This window comes from Vanacampus margaritifer, chromosome 15, assembly GCF_051991255.1.
Source record: "Vanacampus margaritifer isolate UIUO_Vmar chromosome 15, RoL_Vmar_1.0, whole genome shotgun sequence".
Taxonomy (NCBI): Eukaryota; Metazoa; Chordata; class Actinopteri; order Syngnathiformes; family Syngnathidae; genus Vanacampus; species Vanacampus margaritifer.
The window spans coordinates 21,893,357-21,906,788 of NC_135446.1; the positions used below are offsets into that span (position 1 = coordinate 21,893,357).

At 47.1% G+C, this 13,432-nt stretch overlaps 1 protein-coding gene across 2 annotated transcripts in view; it reads right to left on the bottom strand.

Moving 5' to 3' along the window:
- The window catches only part of LOC144035201 (uncharacterized), a 56,079-nt gene that overhangs the window by 18,458 nt on the left and 24,189 nt on the right, over positions 1-13,432 (bottom strand). Inside the window, exon 1 of one of the 2 annotated variants that reach the window (XM_077544722.1) lies at positions 160-798. The exons of the other annotated variant lie outside the window; for it this stretch is intronic. The gene's annotated coding sequence lies outside the window, so the exon portion shown is untranslated. Of the gene's footprint in view, positions 1-159; positions 799-13,432 lie in introns of those variants that run through there. 2 annotated transcript variants of the gene reach the window in all.

Here is a 13,432-nt window from a genome sequence, read left to right on the forward strand (position 1 = left end):
TGGAAGCGAACTCGGCTCAAGGGGAGCTTTAAGGCAATAAACGGCAAAAGTAGGAGCAAGTTTGCAGCAAAGTCTTTCCAGTTCATTGACGTCTTTTAACTTTAAGATCGGACGTGTGATGTGTTGGTGACATTTTGACAATGTTTTTCCATGACCTACCTCGATGCGCGTCATCTCTGGTCTGCTTTTGCCATGAAAACGTCCCACTTCCTGATTGGAGGCACAATTAGATATTAAAGTGCATGTCGGTAGAAAAGACACAAAGTCCTGCTAAACCCGATCGCTTTCCGATGCACGTTCACCAAAGCCTTCTTTATTGAAAACCCCGAGACCGACTCGCCAAAGCCCCGCGGTTCGATTGAGGAACCACCGTGCTAAATATTTAGCGCATCCCGCCCAATTGTCTTCATTGTGACGAGCATGGAGGGGAAAAAACGTGCGTGACGAGAACGTTGGCTGCACGATGTCGGCCGTCGCGCTGAGCGGTCGCCGCGTGTTTAGTGGCTTCTGCTCCTACATGAACCCATCGACCATCACGTAGGAATAAAAAGCCATAAGACACAACAGCAATCTCACAGGAGGGAAGAAGAGGCGATGGGGGGCTGGGGGGGGGAAAGAAGAAGAAGTGGCAAACAGATTCCATTGGCTTGCGTTAGTACAAAGAATTGTAATTGTTCTGTTCCTGATGACTTGGTGTGCCGTAATTGGCCAGAGGTGGCAAATCCAGGTCCACAAAGTCAAAACCCTGCCACCGTTTAAGTGTGCTTGCGAAAAATGTTGATTTAAATACCAAGTTACACAAAGATGATGCAAAACAAAAGCCCCCCCCCCCCCCCATTCTCAAATGCCACTGGGACAGTACAAGAGAATTCTCGGAGGGGGTTGCGCAATCAGGCGGGAGGCTGAAAAACGGGAGGAAAGCGGGAAAAGAGAGAAGGGGGGGGGGGGGGCATCACCCAGGAGAGCAAGGAGACAATGATGGCGTGGTTTTCAAAAGTGCATTTTTTCACCGCTCTCCCGCCCAAGCGCCGCTAACCCACAGGTGACACTCGTCGTATCAAAAGCCCGGTTTGGCGATGCGCGCCGGCAGATGAATATGGATTTGATTATCAGACGCTGAAACAAAGCGCGGCGACGAACCAGGCCGAGCCTCCGTCTGCTGCTTCCAAATGTGCACATTCCCTCCCCGAGCCGCATCCTCCCCCAGAAATATCTCGCCCTTCGAAGCGGCCATGCTTCAACTCATATCCACTTTGCGGCCGCCCAAACGTGATCGGCGGACACGCTCGGCGCGCAAAGGGGTGACGCGGCCAGCGCCGGTCAGGCACGTCCAGATAAATATGGATGACGGCCACGCTGGAGGTTTCCTGCTTTCTATGCTAATGATCTTATACAAGTTTAATAATGCGACTGCGCCGGCGGTGGCGAGATGGAAGCGGAGGCGGGGGTCGGGCGGCGCGTGGAAGAGCGGCCGCGGTCGAGGCCTCCAAAGACGCGACTGGCTCAAGTCAGGCTTCCTTCGCAAGATAGCGATGGAAAGTGTTCGACTCGCTTTGGAGCAGAGACGGACATCCAAGACCCATTTTTTCCCTCCAAGCGACAATTAGGAACAGCGAACATTTCTGCTTTATTCTCAATACAACATTTGCCGACCACTTACAGTCGGACATTCGGCATACATACCACACGTCCACGCAGATGAGATTGAATTCAGTTCTTATCGGTTTAGCTTTTGTTTCTTGCGGATTCTAATGGAAGCGAAAGGGTCGCGTTGAGGCTCCGCGCGTTGAGGCTCCGCGCGTAGCGGCGGAAATCCCATCCTGGAGGATCCTGTGACGACGGCAAAGAAACAGCACAAAAATAGCACTTAAGATGCGTGCGGCGTTCAAGGCAAGCTGTGAATGTGAGACAATGCCGACGCCTTCTTGGCAAAGAGCTCAAACTGCGACTCGGGAGATAAACGCACATCCAACACTTTCAAGCCGCCATTACCCGCCAAGCAATTATATCCCTTGTTGAGCAGCGACGACTTCTTGATGATAATGAAAGGTTGTCGGCGCGCCGCCGTCCCAGCTGAAAACCGCCGCCCGCGTGTTAAATCAGTGTCGAGACCGTGACAATTTGGAGAATACGCCGCCCTCCGGGGCTAGTTGTGTCACGGGCAAGTTGTCACGTTACAATTTTCATTTTCATGCATTTTGAAACGGACGTCGTACGTAGACAAATTCTAGCAGCAAATCATGTTCAGACGTCTTGTCATGTCTCCGTCACTGCTCTGTTTGAAGCTAACTTTAAACTAGAGCAAGTGTTAGCCAACATGCTAGTTTGGGGAAACTTGTCTCAGTCATTTTGGGGTTTGTTGTCACATATGCAAGATGCAGATGATGAGTCTGAAGAGTGAGGAAATTCGTTTTCTTTCATTGTTTAAAAATGGATTTTGCAGTTGTTGTTGGAAGTACTGTTGTTCCGATACCGATACCGGTATCAGGAAAGGCCCCGATACTGCATTGAAACGGTGGCATTGGCAAGTACGAACAAGTCACATGCCGATAGCATGATTTCCGATTTCGGATGCAGCATCTTGCTCGTGCACGACATTCACTGACGTGTGACGTGTTGGCTCCTCGCCGAGCCGAGATTGGCCCTTGAATGCTCGGAACCAACGGCTGGGCAGCTTTTTTCATCTTCAGCTTTGACTTGATCATCTCTAAAAATGCAGCGAGCTAACAGTTGGGGGGGGAGGGGTCACACCTCACACAATGAGCTGTGACGTCCCCATTGGACGATGATGGATGGTGCTGCCCGACCCAGCGGCAGATCACTCAAAAGTCAAGATGTAAAAGACCAATCACATGATGAATGGTCTATTTAGTCGTCAGATGAGGACAGACCTGCATAGAGACGACGCATGCTTCACCTCCTTGAAGGGGGGGGGATCGATTGAAAAGAGAGGAGAGGCCCTAAAAGATCACTAGAAGTGTCAGCTCATTTGTTGTATTACAAAAGAAAGCCTGAGTTTGGGTTTTGGCTCAAAATGTCAAAATCTCCTCACGAGCGTCTCTGTTGCGTCTGCAGTTCGATTGCCAATGAGGAAGTCAAACAAGGTCTCAAAGTGGTGCAAACGGATCACAAAAGTCACGGTCCGGATTGTGATCGGATCCTGGAATTGAGTCACGGATCAGATTGTTTTTCCGATCACTTCAGGAAAAAAAAAGTTCTTTTACTTCATTTATTTCGTAAAACACTTCCCCCCCCATCTAATATAGACATTTAGGATTGAAGAACGCAACTTAAAGTGCAATATGAGGCCTTCTTAGTTTATACGTGCGACATGTGTAAAATAAGGTATTAATGGCTTAAAGTTGTGTTCCTAAAATCGAAACGGCTGTTGGACATTTTGATTTGTTTGCGTTTCTTTTTTTATGGGCAAAAATGTTTTATAAAATAAATGAAGACAAAGTTCTATTTATCCATTATTTTTTTTATAATGAAAAGACCTCAACGTACAAATGAAGGCGGTTCCCTTCCTTTAAACACGGAGAGTGAATTACAAAGTAGCCTTGTTCCCGAATATCGAAAAAGAATTCAAGTAAGGAACGAGCTGTCTAACTAGGCACTAACTGTCTAAGATAGCACTTGCTGCTAATGCTAACAGCTAGCTAACCAGCATCAAACCTACAATAAAGAAATCCTAAACATCTAAAAGGGAAGTTAAGCTAGCCTAAGGCTATTTACATTGCCATCCATCATGTGATATTTGATCAACTTTATTTTGAAAAAATGTCCCCCCAAGTTGCCAAAATGCTCCCATACTTGCGACTTGCGCGATCCAAAGGGTTTCAACTTCTTCTGATGCTATTTTCGTGAATGTGGACAGAAGATGTTTGCTTTCGTGTGAATGCGTACTTTGTGATGTTTTTTTTCCTGCCACCCAATTTAGGGATGATGCGGCCTGATCCAAACCGATCAATGATGTAACTCATAATTGTTGCGAGCGCGTCGACATTTTTAATACGCGTCGTCCATAATTGACGGACAATACGCGTGGCCGCCTTCGATCTGATCGGAAGAGGGCAATGACGGATGTCCAGATGGGCTGACGTGGAATCGGTGCGAGGTGAACAGATGTCGGGTGTCGCACCGAGAGAGGGATGGGCTCGCCTGCGATGGTTTCCGCCCCGCGGCGAACAAAATGGCCCTCATATATCCCCGCGATCTGCATTAGCAGCGCAGCCCGAGTCAGAAGACAGCGCGGACGGGGATGAGTGATGGAGCTACTGCCGATTTGGCAGGCCCAGATTGCACCTCAAGTGCGGCAACTGGCGAGAATATGAAATGTTGCAAATGAGCATCCTTCCACCCCCTCAATATCATTTTCCCCTCAGCCTTTCCACGTGATTTTTCCCCCCCCAGCGCTTTAGCAATATTTAATAGTTGCCGTCGCATTTTATCCGGCTTGCGCTCCCCATTTCTGCCCAGCAGGTTCTGGAATGATCAATGGCGCCGGCTTTGTGATGTGGATTGCAAGCGGCCCACCGTGTCGGTCGGAGGTCTCTGATAATTCGCCACAGTTGGACGTTTGTCCCGAAATATCAAAGCCAAAATAGGACTATTAATCAAACAACACAAAGGGAGTTTTCATTTGACTTACTTTCTTGGTTTATATTTTGGACCTGGATTCGATTAGTTCTATTTGAACAAAAGCAAGAAATGTGAACTCCCGAGACGTGCGCCGAGAAAGACGGAGCAAAACAGAGGCTGGCGTTGAACTCTTGTAATGGCTTGTAACAGGATATGCTTACTCGCTATCTGAAATTAAATCGTAGATATCGAGTCCCTCGGGGCCAATCAAGTGGCTCGGCGTATTCCCGTGAGCCGCCGCCCGTTTGTGTGGCGCTTTGCACATGTGAAATTGCCTTCATTTGCGCTCATTATTCAAGCTTTGCCGCCTTCGTAGATTAGCGATTGTTTCTTTTCACAGATTGGCTACGCTGTTATTTTTAGTTTTACTCCACTTGGGCGGGAAACGCAATTAATTAATCAGCCCCGACTCTTACAGGCGACACGTTTAATCAGAGTTGGCGCCGGCAAACATTGGCATATGGTGACATTAAAGTAACATTATGGCATCATGTGCAACAAAAGCATTTGCACTCCAGCAAGGTTTTAAAAAGGCTGAACATGCGCGCGGCAGCTGCTTTTCTACTCGTGGAACGACAAAACCCGAACCATAAGTGCGACCTTCGGAAATAAATAGCCAGTTGATTGTTGATCAATGCGCGTCCATTTCAACGAAAACCCTCCGTTGACATTTCAAGGACTTTCATTAGACCTGCAGCAGCTGTGTGAGGAAAACTCCGTCTTTGCGGGCTTTATTAAGCTTGGTTTGTGGAACCCGGTGCCACCGCGGGTCCCGGTGTCATTAAAACACGGCAGGATGTCCATTCGGTTACACGTACGTGCGCATGGATGACGCTCTCCTCGCGGTAAGCCGAAAGTTCCACTTGCTAGCCGCCATCTTTGCGCTGCTGCAGCTTTTCCACCGCAGGGGTTTTAGCGGCTCGCTTCACCCGGTTTCTCACGTTGCTATCAGCGAAAAGTGCCGGCGCAAGCATCTGGCACGCCGGTAAAGGATGAACCCTTGAATAGCCAATCAGGCCAAGCCGCTACCTGAGCAGCGATTCCAAGCAGGATGTGCTGGAACGCATTTGATTGCGATCACAACTTTTTTGTTCAAGAAGCAACTTGCATCGTATTGATGGATCGATTCAGCTCCCACGTGGAGGCAAAACTTCCTTCCGGCACTTCAGGCCGCCGCATGTCAACAAGTCAAAAGTGAAGCCGACTCTTTTGCATGCAGATTCAAACTTTCAAGCCCGCAGGGAGGCGGACTTTCCACCAAGTCTCAAACTTTGGATGAGAATGCATCAATTATTTTGGCTGCTTTACACTGTGACCACAAAGTACGCTTGTTTTAATTGCACTCTTCTAAATCAGGTGTCATGTGACTACTTTTCCCATTGACAGACATCAGAGCAAAATCCTCCTATTGGACAAACACGACGAGGGCCGAATGCTTAACGAAACCCGGAAACAGAAGAAAACATGAAATGACTTCCCCGCTTCATGAGATGCACGACATTTGCGAGCGTCAAGAGCAGCGCATCCAACGGCGGTTCCGCGACGCTGTCATTTTGGAACAGCGCGCGTCCATTGCGTGCTGCAACCCGAAGGAGTCGTGGCGCTCCGCGTGCGCCGCCCCACAACATGCCGACAGCAGCGTGACGAAACAGAATACCGACCATTAGGAATGAATGGAGCACAATACTAATAATGGGCAATAAGACAGATTGATTTTTTCTACACAGGGGGGGGGTTGGTTTAAAAAAATACCCTGCTACATGTGTACAAAACCTGCGGCCGTCGCGGGCCAGAGTTACAAAACGGAAATTACTTTGCGGCCCACTAGATGGCGCTCACGGCCCAACCTTTGGTTAACAATCACTGGACGAGAGGAGATGAAGAAATACGGCCAGTATAGCTAATACGTGTCAAGTTGCTGATCCTACAAGCTCGTTTAGTTCGGCTACCAGGAAATCGCATCGTTGACAAAACTCTTGACTACAAAACGTCCTCGAGTCACGTCAATCGTGTTCATACACATTCAAAGACACCATCCCGAAGTTTGGCACGTTAGAAAATACAAATGTAATCGTTATCAAGCCTGCGTAGGTCAGAAACGGGGATAGGATTTGTCTTGTTACAGTTGTGTGTTTGGATGTTACCGTATGGTTACGTTGACAAAGAAACAAGCGTCTAAAAATAAAGCAACCTTTGTCAGCTTCTTTGTTGTCTCCCTTCGCCAGCACTCTCAGAATTGGTTGAAGGTTTTCTCTCCTTATCGCTCTCTCTCTCTCCCTCCCATTGACGCTTTCATAAAGGTAATAAAATGCTCATCAGCAAAGGTCTACAATGATTGTTTTTAATACGACGACTTTTTAATGGGGACCAAAGGAGATGGCGCCATTTTATCAATGCGTGTCAGCGAAGAACTAATGGCGCTAAAAGCGACAGGTGAGCGAGCTCGCCCTTTCTCTCTGGTGAGAAACTCGCACGCACACTCCATTTTGTTTCTTTAAACCGCAGCACACTTTATTTAGCTGTCAAACGTTGCAAAAATGCAATTGGAGGCCTCCCGCCATCCGTCACTCAAGCAAAGCTGCATTTGACCTTTGATTGAAGATTTCGGCCCGGTCTCTCTCATCTGTACGTGCTTTGTCACGGATTGGTCGCTAATCTGAGGACTTTCGGGTTTCGCCGCACGAGGAAACCTGTCAGGGGGCGAGCACAAAGAGCGAGCGCTCTGCCACAAAGGTCGCGGTATTGGGACAGGAGAGCTTCTGATAAAATTACAGATAAAGCCTGACAATGTTTGGCGCTCCAAAGAGTCGAGAGATTGCGCACTGCGGGTCCAAAAAAGGTGCCTACCGCTTTATCGGGATTATGAAAGTGCTTTTCTTGTTTGGTGGAAATTGCCTGCCCTTTGAGAAGATGACCTCACATCTATTATACAGAAACTATGAGGTCAATGATTGCCTTGAAAGGTGAAGGTATAAATTTGCCTGGCGTTCTACGACTCCAAGCTAATGGCGTGAAGCGAAAACGATATGTTGTGATAGCGGCGACGATGCTCTGCTCATTAGATAACGTGATGTGCGACGCCTATTACCCATTAAACACACTACATTGCTTCCTATTTTTTTTAATGAGGCGCCGGCTTTATGAGCTCTCGTCAACGAGGGTTCTGACTTGGCCGACTTTGCCGCCCAAGGTCAAGACAAAGGCGGTTCGAGCGCAAGCTGCCCACCAGACGCTAAGCAAAAGCACTTCTCCGCCTCCTTCCTTTTACCCTACAAGGTCATCTCGTGCCGGCTACGCCTCCGCAATTAGCATGCAGCCCGTGGCGTGGCGAGCCACGCACGAGCGTGGCGCTCATCAAATGACATTCCCGTCAGGAGGGTTCCCTGATGAGTGTTAAAGTTAAAAAAAGCTCCCGAGGTTTTTTTTTCACCTCGCGGACTGTACGGAAAAGACTCGGTCGGGGACTTTATTGCATTTGCCGCATGCTATTTGCTCGCCACTTTCATCCAACACGTACGCAACTCGGGTCGTTGATTACCAACACTGTCACGCGCGGCGGCGGCGCCTGACGCCAAAAAACAAAGCACCTCCATTTTGAATGCAGAGGGCCATCAATTAAAGCAGCGCAAAGCCACTTATATTCGAACCAGACAATTACAACACCGAGCGCGTGCACAACCGTTTGAGTGTCACGGTTTGTTGGGCTGAGGACTGAACTGTAACGTAGGAATTGCAATATATGATATGAATTATTCACAGCAGTAGGTTTCTAATGCTCTGCTCGTCAATGAACACAAATGATTCCCGTACGAGATGACTTATGCGCTGAAACCTAATCACAACACTGAAGCCCCACGCTTGCAACATGGCTGAACACATTCCCAGGGTGCGCAATCCAGGAAGTAATTACAATTCTCCACAGACATAATTGGGAAAACAAATTAGCATTAGGTAAATGTAATTTCCACTTGACAGAATTAGAAATGTCACCTTTGAGCCACGGTGGTTTGAGAGACAGTGTGCAGGGATGCGCAAAGTCGGATGCATGATCACCGCTAACAAATCAAATCAAGAACGGGCAAGCGATGAAGTCAAAATATGAAACGGGGAAAAAAAAAAATCATCACTGACTTAAAGATTAGATCGCTCGTCATATGAAAAGGAAAATGCATTGAGCTGTCACCAATGTCTTACAAAGGCAATGATGCCATCTAGTGGCAGAAAAACACTCGTTTTTACAGTACAGTTTTTAATTGTAACTCAATTTTATGAATTATTATGAAATTACTGTATCAATGACAAAAAGATGCAGCCATAATTTAATTAGTTTAACTTTTTTTTTTTTTTTACTTTTATGTTAGGAGTATGAATAATGCGATTTTTTTTTTTTTACATTTGCTATTACATTTAGAACAGCTATAATGTTACTGCAAATTAACAGCACCGACAAAACAGGACTTGCCAAATGACCTCAAATCTACGCTCAGCCTGGTTGTGAACTTTGTCACCCGATTGTGTGCCCTACGCCAAAATGATCATGGATGACATCGAACCACACATCCCCGCGGCGTAAAGGCGTGAAGCAGCGACATGCTTCACAAAGCTGCCCCGCCTGCTAATGGCCCCGTCTGCGTATAGCGCCGCTTGACGGGCTGCCAAGGGGGGTGTTGTGTGATTGCGGCGCCAATCACCCGCTAAGTATTTGCTGGCTCCCATTTCCTTGCTGCTAATGTGCGAGCCTCCCCAATGCCGCGGCTAAATCGACTCTCAACGCCTGACTTGACACCGCGCAGCGCCACGCCGAGAATCCCAAAGATGCATCGTCGGCGGGCGAGCCGACATCCCCGTGGCCTCGGTTCCGTTTATGGGCACGGACGCGCTTGGGCGGCTCATGAGGCTTTTACTGCAAGCCGAAATCACCCAAAGTGATGGTGGCCGACGATTAGGATGATGACGCTGACATGACCTTTGCAAGGGTGTTGTTAGGCGGCGATTGCTCAATTGACCTGAAGGTGTGAAGCCCTCTGTGTCACTTCTTCAATGAACGATGGATGAGTCGGAGATAAATAGCTTTTAGTGAAGGAAGAGGAAAGAAAAAAACAGCTCGTGTAATGCATGGTGAAAAAAAAAAAAAAAAAAAAAGATTTCAGGGTTTTAAAAAGTGGTCACAACATAAGTAAAATGAGCCAAAATGTGTCTCACTTTTGGAAGTGTGATATGGAAGTCATTGCTGAATATTTACATATGCGCACATACACTCACCACACACACATGCGCAGGTCACGGTTACTGCGTCCACACACGCTCACAGACCTGAGCTCTCCATCCCAACCGTGTTTTCTTGTTTTGGTATAAGAATGGGGACATGGCAAGCACATAAATCAGCTCAACCAAAAATGGTCATTAGCGCTCTACCGCCATGTGGTGTATTATGGCTTTTATGACTCTTAAGTAAAAAAAATAAAATAAAATTCTACGTTTAGTTGATGCTCCAGGGAAGGCATATATTGGTTAATCGCAGGAAATGCACTATACCACGTCAGGGTTACAGTGCATTAAAAAACATGAAAAATTAAGATTTATAATGAGAATCAATGGGCCACAATTTGGACATTTCCCCATATAATAATGACAATAATAATTTAGAAATTTTGGACGGTGCCATTTTGAACCTGTTTTGGACAATTGGGTGCAATTTCAGCTCACTCAGTGATTTTTTTCATATGCTTTATATTTGATATAAATACAAAGCAAAAAGCCCAAAATTGGACAAATTCCTTATGAGGGTAAATATTCTCATGTGATACCGATTTTCTGAGCAGTTTTGTATGATGTCCTGCCAAGTAAGAAATGGCTGCTTTGCCAGCAGGTAGCAACGTCGAGCCTGGACCGTTCATCTCGATGGAGGTCTGCAAAACAAAGCTGCAGAAGCAAATCAAGTAGAAAAGAGTTCTCAAGCGGTCAATGGGAATGAGTATGATGTGCATGGCCAGAAAAGCCAGACACACTTTGCCCCCGTTATCGGCCTGCGCAGATGCGCCTCAGCCTCTTCCACGGCGTTCCCGCTCGCCACATCCATCAAAGAAGTGCATCTTGGGACACGGAGAGAATGGTGCGAGCGCCAAGCCCACCATCTGCCGTCATTTAGAAAAAAATGACGGGCCCAAACCTCACGGGGGCCCGTCTCATTCCTCTGCCAACATCGTTACTGTGACGGGTACCGCCCGTCATCCCCCTTTCCCTGAAATCGATGTGCGAGAGCACTGTGTGCTGGAGTGTGACTCCGAGAGAGGCTTGGAGTGGATTTGGTCGGTGAAGCACAGCCGTTTACTCAGAGGAGCCGGCAGGTGGAACAGCGTGGTGAAAGCAGCTGTCTCGCCACCGATTACAGGAGCCAACGCCGAGAGTTGGCGGACTTGGGGGCTGCCGGTGGATTTAGCTGGGAAGTAGCTCAGTGTCCATTTTCATTTGATTAGGTTAGGAGTCAGTCAGCCGGTCCGGAGACGGGAGTTTACAACCCGTCTGCAGGCTGTGCTCCAGCGCAGTGCTAATAATTAATATTTTACAGTCTGGCAAACAATATTTACAAAGTCCACTCTAGAGGACAGCAGGACTGCAATTTAGCATTGCTCCCCAGGTGCATATTAAGGAAAATGAAATTAACAATACAACCGCCGCGTGCCTGACAAATGAGCCACATAAAACTTGCCATCTCATTGTGGAAAAACTATAGCCCAAACGAGCTATCTTTGTCTGAAATCTATCGGAGAAGAATTCCCCTTAGCTAAAGGCTAAAGTACTACTTTCCCGAGTGCTTGTACGTGACAGCTAATATAAGTTTGCACTCATAACTGAGATGGAAGGTGGACTTTATTAATTTCATGGATGTGGAAATGAGCCGTGGCGATAAGGCTATCATTCTCTTATCTGTGGATGGCGGAGGCGTAATTAAGCCAATAGCCAGCGATGATGAGCAAGTCATGTGAATAAAGACTCCGAGATATGAGGGCGGAATTTGCAGGGCTGCTTTTCCACAGGGACGATTAGATTGGCACTTAATTGCCACCTTTTCTATTTATAGGGTGGGAGGTTCTCCCACGAGGTAGCTCACACCTCCCTCTTCCCGTAATCCTCCTTTTGTGGCCAAGGTCAGCTGGTTGAATGTTTTGCTTAGATGGGCGGAGCTTATGCCGCCGGGCCAAGTGGCAGCTGAGATTGAAAGCGGGAATCTTGCCGCCTTTTGCGTCCGCGCGGATGTCGAGCAGATTGAGGTCAAGAGGAGGCGGACGGCCGTGTAATAGCACAAGACCGCGTTCGCTAGAAATCGGCAAGTTGCACCTTTGGTCAACTTTTCCCTGACTTTAAAATTGTTTGGAGGCAACAACAATCATTTTTATTGATCCGTTGCTGTCTCACTGCACCGCTTGCTAAATTGTGGTGACAAAGACAAAAAGCTCAGCTTATGGCCTGGACAAATTGATTGTAATTGAGAATGCAATTTGAGTTGCCAGACAGCAAATGCAAAAGCCACAAGAATTGGGTCCTATGCTTAGCTCGGTCGAAATTACTGGCTAATCTGCTAAATGATAGAGAAGATATTTATTAGGGATGCATCGATACCGAAACTCTTCGCCTGTACTCGGGACTCCTAAAAATGCTCCAATATTACAACACCGGATACCCGTTACAGAGAAATAGAGAAAATCTGTGCTTGTTTCAAGATGTGAAATGACGCTCATAGTTTAAGATTACAGTAAAACTAACACAAAATAAAAACAATTACAAATTGTGTGTAATCCAACATACTGGAGCGGCGGCAAAAGTACGCTAGCACTGGCTTAATGCTAACATATAAGGCAAAATGCTGAGGAATAGCACGTTGTCGTACTATAAACGTTTAAATGTCACCAACCTTTTTCCAACTAAGAGCAACTTCTTCTACCGGTTTCATACATACTCCTGAACAAATTTGCTAAAATGATTTGTTTTCATTTTAGCTAGCTAGCTTGTCTCCACGAATGCTATAGTTTGGTTGGGCACTACAGTACTGACCTTGAGATATACAATACTGAAATATAATTCTGAAATATTGTTATTTACAAATTTAAAACCACGTAAGTAAAGTAAAGAATCAAACGTAGACATTATCAACAACATAATGCCATTATCAAGTATTGGTACTCATTTCGGTACTAAAGTGTAAGTACTTGTGCTCGGTCTCCAAAAAGCATCCCTGATATAATTCTATAAAAGCAGAAGTGAAGTAATTGGTCTCAAAGGCGCCAGCAATTTGCTGACAATGTGAACATAATACCACTAGTTGGCAGCACAAGCTAGTGCAGCGATGGATTTCGATATCTACTATATCGAGTGTACACAAGACACGACGGAGGCTATACAGCAGCTCTTATTATGACACCAGCAGCACCACCTCCGGAGCTCTGGCCTCCATCGGGAGCAGTTAGCTCTTGCTATGGCCACTTTAAATTGCCTGTCCACCAACACGAGGCAGAGCGCGTCAAAATTAATAAAGGCCTTTGCGCCAGACAGATACGAGCGTCTTCCGCCATCCCCGTGACACCTCGCTGTGTAAAGCCCGCGCAAAGGGCTGCAAATAAGCGAAAGCCCGCTTGTAAAATTGTAATCCGTGCCCCTCGGATCGACGCCAGGGAGAATGAGAGCGTTATCACCCTGCTTGACACACTCCTGTGTTTTCTCCCCGGATCCTCGGGGCTTCATCACGCCAGCGTTGCATTCCATTATCCGCAGCACACCGGGACTGTCCTCCGAG